Source organism: Hyaena hyaena, unplaced genomic scaffold (genome assembly GCF_003009895.1).
Source record: "Hyaena hyaena isolate Hyena2069 unplaced genomic scaffold, ASM300989v1 scaffold_197, whole genome shotgun sequence".
In the NCBI taxonomy this organism is placed as follows: Eukaryota; Metazoa; Chordata; class Mammalia; order Carnivora; family Hyaenidae; genus Hyaena; species Hyaena hyaena.
In genome coordinates, this window is record NW_024080830.1 from 2,638,467 (window position 1) to 2,646,265 (window position 7,799).

Here is a 7,799-nt window from a genome sequence, read left to right on the forward strand (position 1 = left end):
GCGCACAACCCCAGAGGCTAGGAAGTCCGGGCACAGAAGGGAAATCCTGCCCGCAGTGTAGGTCGCACTAGCTGAGCGTCCTTGCCCCCACTCACGCCTGCTTTGGGGAGGACGCTAATAGAAGCGGGTCCACGTCTTACTGCTGCTGGACGACGCGACAAGCTAAAATCAACGGGGCAGGTTTGCATGCAGAGGACAGAGAAGCGGACGGGCGTCCTCGGGGCACTGGGGTCGCAGCCCTGGTTCCGCCTGCCGCTCGCGGAGGCCAGGGCCGCGGACTTGACCCTGGCTGGCGGCCGCTTAACAGGTGCGCTCGATTGTAGGAGAAGCTTCTCCCTGTTGCAGGGCAGCAGGGACCTCTTTAAACAAAGAGACAATAAAATAAAGAATTAAAGATTCTAAACTAATGCCAGTTTTATCATAAATCTCTATGATAAAAGAGTTAAAACTAGATGTTTTCGTCGAAAGAAGAGGCTCTGGAATTTCTTTTATTGGCATTAAAAGCAGCCGGCAATGGGCCTGTAAAGCTCAGTTTAAGGGCTAATATTGCAAAAAGAATGAACATAATTCTACTTAATAATAGCAGAGGAGGGAGGCCTTTTTATCATTTTTGTGTGTGAGACACGGGGCAGGAGCCCTCACGTTCTGTTTGTTCGGTGAGGAGCCCCCTATCAGTGAGCTGCCCGCAGGTGTTCTGAGCAGATGAGAGCTCGCCAGGCGGGCGGGGCCGGGGCGGCGGGCAAGTCCCAGGAAGCAGTACTTCTGAGTCAGGATGTGATAAGCACGGAACGGCAGACGCACGGAGAAGGCAGAGGACTTCTCGCCAAAGCCGTCCCACGGGACTTCGCCGGGAGGAACTGCGTCCGGGACAAGGGCCGAGCTGGGTCTGCAGGTAAGACCTCTTTCTCCACGCTCTGGGGCCGCCGGTAGCAATTTTCCATTTCAGCCCTCCCTAAGAAGGCAGAGATGAGGCTGCGTAAGCCCTGCAGTTCTGCGGGAACGGCCACTTTCCCCACCCCACCCTGCCTTCAGGTCCTCCTCTACCCAATGAGGAAGATGGGTTGTGGGAGCCTAAAGCCCCTTCCACTCTCTAGGAGTTTCTGGGAGAACACGGTTCCCCCGGCAGATCAGAAGGTGTCCTAAAATATAAGCAGGAGGTGTGGGTCCCTTACGGTCAGGCTCAGCTCATATGACAGAAAACTCAAGCTCTGTGCAGCAGATCCACAGAGATCTCGGGGAGCCCAGCCTCTGCTGCGGCTCCCTCTGCCGTCCTCTGTGATGATCTGAGAGTGCCTCATGCTCCGTGGTGGTGACTCGGATCCTGCCATCACATCTGCACTCCAGGCAGCCAGAAGAGGGAGAAGGCTGGTAGTCTGACTCTTTTTCAGCAGTCTTTCTGGAAGTCCTCCTCACCAAGTCCCCTGTCATCTCCTGGGCCGATCTACAAAGAGGCCTGGGAAGTGCAGTCTTTTGCTCAGTCCGCGGGGTTAGTTAGAGGAGAGAACGGGGACTGAATTAGCTGCATCCACTTTTGAGCTGCACCTTGAGGGACGGGCGGGAAGTACCTGGGTGCTCAGGGAGCGTATCATGAGCGTGGACCTGAGACAGAAGCCGCTGGGCTCGACCTGTGGGATCCTGAGGATTTGGCCTGTGCCTGTGAGCGTTTTCTTCTCTTTCCTGAATTTGGAAGATTCGTATGTCACCTCTACATAATCATCAGACATTTTTTTCTTGGGGGCTCGTTCCAAAGCGAGTTAGTCGGGAGTTGGGAAGGGAGGCCAGAGCCCAGGTGGAGGGTGGGCTGAGATGGAAAGTTTCTGCCAGGCTGGCGGGATTAAGGCTGACTGTCCCGTGCTCTCAGAGCTGATAGCTTGCGCTTGGGGTTTAAAAGCTGTGATATCCAGGTGACTTCCGCACCCTGAAAGCTTCCCCAGGAATTGTCACGAGCTGGGCCGTCTTCAGCGCCCTCGCTGTGGGAAAGGGCCGCCTTCTTGATGCCAGCGGGGGACTTCTGTCTGACGGACTGCACCGGGCTCATGGGGGCTTCCCAAGTGCTCTTCCTTCCAGAAAGCTCTGGGACACAGGAAGCAGGCAGCACTGCCCCAGGGAAATAAAAATAAAATGTGGACCCAACATTTAGAGGGAAGGAGACACCGTGGCATTCGTGCCTATTGTTTGGCATTTTATGCGCCACAAAGTGAGAACTAAATTGTAGGCTTCGCAGCATTGCTGTGAGGGGACGGAACCCCACACTTGCTTATCCCAGGAGATGATAAAAAGAAATCGTCCCCCCTTGTTGGTGCCTGATAATGGAACCTTCCTGAAACGGTTTGATCTTCTTTTGTTGTTTCGTGGCCAGACGTTTTATGTTCTTTTTTTAATTAAAAAAATTTTTTTTAAAGATTTATTTATTTTGAGAGAAAGAGACAGAGTGACCAGGAGTGAGGCGGAGAGAGAAGGAGACACAGAATCTGAAGTAGCTCCAGGCGCTGAGCTGTCAGCACAGAGCCCGACACGGGGCTCGAACCCACGAACTATGAGATCATGACCTGAGCCAAAGTCAGACGTTTAACTGACTGAGCCACCCAGGCGCCAGTATTTATTTTTTGAAAGAGAGAGAGAGCAGGGGAGGGGCAGAGAGAGGGGGATAGAGAGACAGAGAATCCCAAGCAGGCTACCCGCTGTCAGCGCAGAGCCTGACACAGGGCTCGAACTCAGGATTCTGAGACTCAGGACCACCTGAGCTGAAATCAAGAGTCAGATGCTTAACAGACTGGGCCCCCCAGGTGCCCGGAACGTTCTGTGTTCTGTCTTCATGTTAATTCATGAACCAGAGAGACAACCTCAGAGCCTGGCCAGAGAGAAGGTTGGGGGGGGAGCTGTCAGGAAATGGCACCCCATGGCTTCCGACAACGGAGAAACAAGAAGTGTTGGGTGGCAGCTGCTGGCATCTGGAGAAGTCAGGAGGTGAGGGGGGGCTGGGGTGACAGGGGCGGGGGTGGGGGCAGTGTGGGCGGAAGGGGAGCAGGTTTGGTGGTGACGGAGGCGCAGGGCTGGGCTGCAGCCAGAGGGAGGGGCCAGCCAGGGCTGGTGAGCTGCAGCTCCCCCACCCCGCCTGCTCCTGCGTCTGTCTGTCTGTCTGTCTGTCTCTGCCCTGGGCCCCTCTGCTAGGTGAGCTGACTCTCCAGGTGGTGAGCGATCGGCCCCCGGATGGGCCCTTCACAGGGGCCCCGACAGCAGAGGCCTGGTCAGGGGAGCGGCAGGCACACGGGGGAGTGGCCCCGTGCCCCCCGCTGCCCGTCAGAGGGACAGGCAGGCACCGGGACGCGGCCCGGGCAGAGGTGCTGAGCCCCGCTCTGCTGGACGAGCCTCTTGAACTGAGGAGACGCGGCCTCGGTGAAGGACGGCTCATCGGGCTAGAAAGGGCCCATCGACTGCAGAGCAGTCTGTCGCAAGGAGCATTCATGTGCCCCGTCTGTGGGGGGCCGCTGGGCTGCGGGGGGCAGGAGGGGCCGTCTGAGCACAGCAGGCTGGGGCCCGGGACCCCAGTCCCCCCCAGACCCCCGGGTCCCCGTCTGGCCTGGGAGCAAACACCACCGGCTGAGCTTGGCCTCCTAATGTAAGAGGGCTTGCGGGGGGCAGGCAGAGACTGTTCACAACTCAGAGATGTCCGCCCCCTGGGCCCGTGGCCAGGGCTGTGCCCTCCAGCTGCAGCCCCTCCCCCTCCCCCCCACCAGCCACGGACACAGCCACTGCCTGGCCCCGGCCCCAACCCATAAGTCCCCTGGACTGTATGCAGCAGGCGCCGGCTACATGTGCACATACACACTTTGGGGCGAGGAAGGGGTTGGTGGCTGGCATCAGACTCTCAGGAAGTTTACCCCCCAAATGTTAAAAACTCCCGCTAGACGATGGCATGGACCGCGGACACACGTGGTCTGTGTGCCCGTTTGCAAGCTGGAAAAGGCTACGTTTATGGTCTGCCTTCAGAGATCTCAGTGTTTGCCCTTGACCGGCTCCGCCACGAACCACTTCCCTCTGATAGGGGCCTATCGACCAGTCGTTAGAAATCCAAACTTTCAAATGCCAGCGGAGGACACAGGGCTGTGTAGGCAACGTGCTAACACAGATCATGTGTTTGACCTGGTGACGGGTACCGGTCACGGCTCTCTGGACAGACAGAGGCAGTGGGGTATACTTATGCACATACGAGGACATTTGTCACCAGAAGCAATGGGGTATACTTGTACACATGAGGACATTTGTCACCAGGCAGCTCTGGTGGCCAAGATGTCCCATGATGCCCCACGTGCGGGCTGCGATCGGGAAAGCCAGAGCTGTGAGTCTAGGCCAAGCCCACAGGCCAGGAACCGCGAGTGCGGGAGAAGATGGACATCCCGGCTCCCGCGGAGAGCGCAAGCGTTCCTTTCTTCTCCTTAGTCTCTCGCTGCCTTCAGCGGGTTGGGGGAGGCCCACCCCCCGCAGGAGGGAACTCTGCTCCACTGAGCCCCTGCACTCCCTGAGATCCGGAACAGCCTCAGAGACCCGCACAGAGTCCGTCTCACCAAACACCTGGGCAGCCTCGGGCCCAGTCAACGGCCACGTAAAACCATCCATCACGCGTAACCCGCCTGAGTCATCATTTCCTTTCCTGATGGAACATTCCTCCGTAACTTACCAGTCCAGCCGTCTCCCTCCCTCTGCTCTCCGGGGCGCGCACCCTGGCTGTGGGTGTGTGACGACAGCGCTCCTCTGAAGAGCCCTCAGCCCCTCCGCCCGTCCCCACGCGCCCCGCACCCAGGACTGTGGCCTCCCGGTACTTGGATGTGCCGCAAGCATGGGGAGGTCTCCACTCCGCCCGCACCCGTGTAGCAAACAGGAAGACACTATCCCACGTCTGCGAGAGGCTCCAGTGTCCCGAGCGACGATCAACTTACCCAGAGGGTCAAACCCCTGAAGAGCCGCGTACTTGGCAGACACAACGAGACCCTCTTCCTTCCCGCGTTTCCCCAGCGTCTAGATATTCTAATGGGCTCAGGACAGTGTGATTCTGCAGCAAGGTCTTGGAAAGCATCCAAGTGCTCTATATATAATTTAAAGTTCGGCTCTTAGAAGCAGAGCAGAATTATTTTTAGATGTGGACAAGGACACAAAGACAGCAGGGGGGGGAGGAAGGGCCGCTGAGGCATCCCCGAGTCTGGCAGATGACTGAGGCTTGGTTCGCGGACTTTCCAAATTCCAGGAAGAAGGAGAAGGGACGTGAGGCCTGCGGATGAGGGTGGTGGCTGCGTGGTTGCAGATGAGCTCGCAGCTGTCCCTGTGGTCGGAAAGGAAGGAAATCGCCAAGATGAGGGACAGAGTCAGAGCCTGCAGCCTGGGAAGGGCTGAGGCCCTACGTCCAGCAGCCTGGAGGGAAAAGAACCGTGCCAGCAACATGGGGGTGTGTGCAGAGGCAGACCCTTCCCTGCAGAGCCTCAGGGGGGCCTTCAGACCCTGGCCACCGCCTGGGGCAGCCTGTGACAGACTTGGGCAGGGCCCGCAAAGCCGTCTGAGTCCGTGACCCCGGGACAGTCGTCCTGTGACGTCAGCGTGTGCTGGCATGAGCCGTGAAAGTCGGGGGTATCTTTTAGGCTGTGATGGGGAACTAGCCCTCAGGGCACATCCTGCTGGAGGGAAGCTGTGCAGTCAGTACGGCCCGGAACGTCCCCTCCTATCAGGGATTCTCTTCTAAGGTCACAGCTAAAAAATAAATAAAATATAAAATAAAATAAAATAAAGCAAAATAAAACAAAAGTCTAGTTGAAGGGTTGAACAGAGTACTAAAATCCATGCATTGCAAAAGAGTAAGGAAGGAGAGTTGGCTCCGTGTCCCCACAGTGGCCGGAGAGCTCTGCTTGCTGCGCTCTGACCCACTGAGCGGGGCTCCGAGCGCCGGCACGGGGGGCGGGGGGGGCGGTAATGGGTCGCCCACAGGGAACACGAGTCTGCATACATAGACCTCAGGTTTTGCAAAACCTTGGGGGATCTGACAATTCTTGACCTTATTTTTTTAAATTACCTATCGTGTACTTATTCCCAAACAATACTTGCTCATTGCAGGAAAAGAGAATTCTCACAATAAGCAAAAGGAAACAAAAATATCTAGATCTGTTTACATGTATGTGCACACAGGTGTGCGCGCGCGCGCACACACACACACACACACACAGGCTCCTGTTGTCTCTTGTGATATATCCTGAGCATATTTCCATGTCAATAAATATTTATCTTCATAATAGTAACAAGTGAAAACTTTAAAAATTTTTTAAAGCATGTGACTCTTTTTTTAATGTTCATTTATTTATTTTGAGAGAGAGAGAGAAAGAGAGAGCAGGAGGGACAGAGAGATTGAGGGAGAGAAAGGGAGAGAGAATCCCAAGCAGTCTCTGCACTGTCAGCACAGAGCCCGACGCGGGGCTTGAACTCACGCACTGTGAGATGATGACCTGAGCCAAAATCAAGAGTCTGGGGCTTAACGGACTGAGCCCCCCAGGCGCCCCTCAAGTGTATATTTTTACGATAATTTACTTAACCTGTGGTCATTTTGGACTCAGTTTATTTCTATTGTTTTCTATATCGCAGACAATTCAATGACAGCTGACCAATCTCTAACTTTATATTTAAAAAATATCAATTATATAAGAAGCTATAAAGGGCTTTTGGCTAAAGTAAACTGTGCACCAACTTTTTAAAGCTAGGAGGCTCCAAGAAGGAGTGGGTGATTCCAGAGCAGGAACCCGAGGCTGGGGGTACAGGACCTATGGGTGGAGGCTGGCACGGCGCCCCGGCCCGGGAGAGAAGGGCACCCACGGGCCATCGCCCACAGGCCCAGCGTTCCTTTCCTGCGGCCCCTGCCCTGCACAGGCCCAAGGGCAGTCACCCCCAGACTGCAATCATCAGAGCCCTCTGGGGCTTGTTAAAAATAGGCACCCCGTATAGAGGCAGCACTCTGGGTGGACCCCAGCGGGGTGGTGCGGGAGGAGGGGAGACCAGGTGGCCTGCCTCTGATGAAGGTGGGGCCTAGGGACCCCCCCAGTCATTCTGGCCGAGGGGAGGCCTGACCTCCAGCCTCGGCTCTTTTACAATACAGTTTGGATGCTGGAGAGGTAAGCTAGGGGATGGGGTGGGACCAGGACCAGGCAGCACCTCCCTAAAGGTGTGCACCCCCGTCATTTGGCTGGGGCGGGAGGGGGCGGGGGGGGGCTACAGAATGGCTTGTTCACGTCCGCAGGCTCAGGCACTGGGCCATCCCCACCGCGGACTCTCCATGGGGCGACTGAGAGCGGTTTGCCTTGGGGTAACCGAGCTCCCGCGCAGGGCTGAGGCCGGCCACACCAGGCCTCTGAGGGACCAGCCCCACATCCGAAGCAGGAAACTAACTGGCACGGAGTTGAGCTCGGTAACACGTCGGCCTGACCCTCACCCGTCACCCAGCACGCCAACAGGGAGGCTGCAGCTCGGGCGCTCGCAGCAGAGCTGTGGGGGCCTCTGGCGGACACGCAGGGGCGCGTCGGGCTCTTCAGGTAAGAGCTTAGGTCTCAGACGCCCCCATCCCAAGCCCCCATGCCCCCTGCCCCCCCGCCCGTCCCACTGGCTTCGGGCATCCAAGTCTGGCGCAGGGTGTCGCTAAGGCCCCCTCTGCGGGATCACTTCCTCCCCCTCCAGCCGGGGGCGGGTGCGGGCCCAGGGCCTGGACGCCCCCCGCCCCCCCCCCCCCCGGCCAGGGGCGCCCGCGTCTGCCCACCCACTGGGGGTTCCGC

At 57.3% G+C, this 7,799-nt stretch overlaps 1 long non-coding RNA gene across 1 annotated transcript; it reads left to right on the forward strand.

Annotated features, from left to right (window-relative positions):
* The first annotated feature begins 593 nt into the window (after positions 1–593).
* On the forward strand, positions 594–2,284 carry LOC120238063. Its single transcript, XR_005530135.1, has 2 exons — positions 594–892; positions 1,926–2,284. It is a non-coding gene; the product is annotated as an uncharacterized LOC120238063 (long non-coding RNA).
* The last annotated feature ends 5,515 nt before the right edge of the window (positions 2,285–7,799 follow it).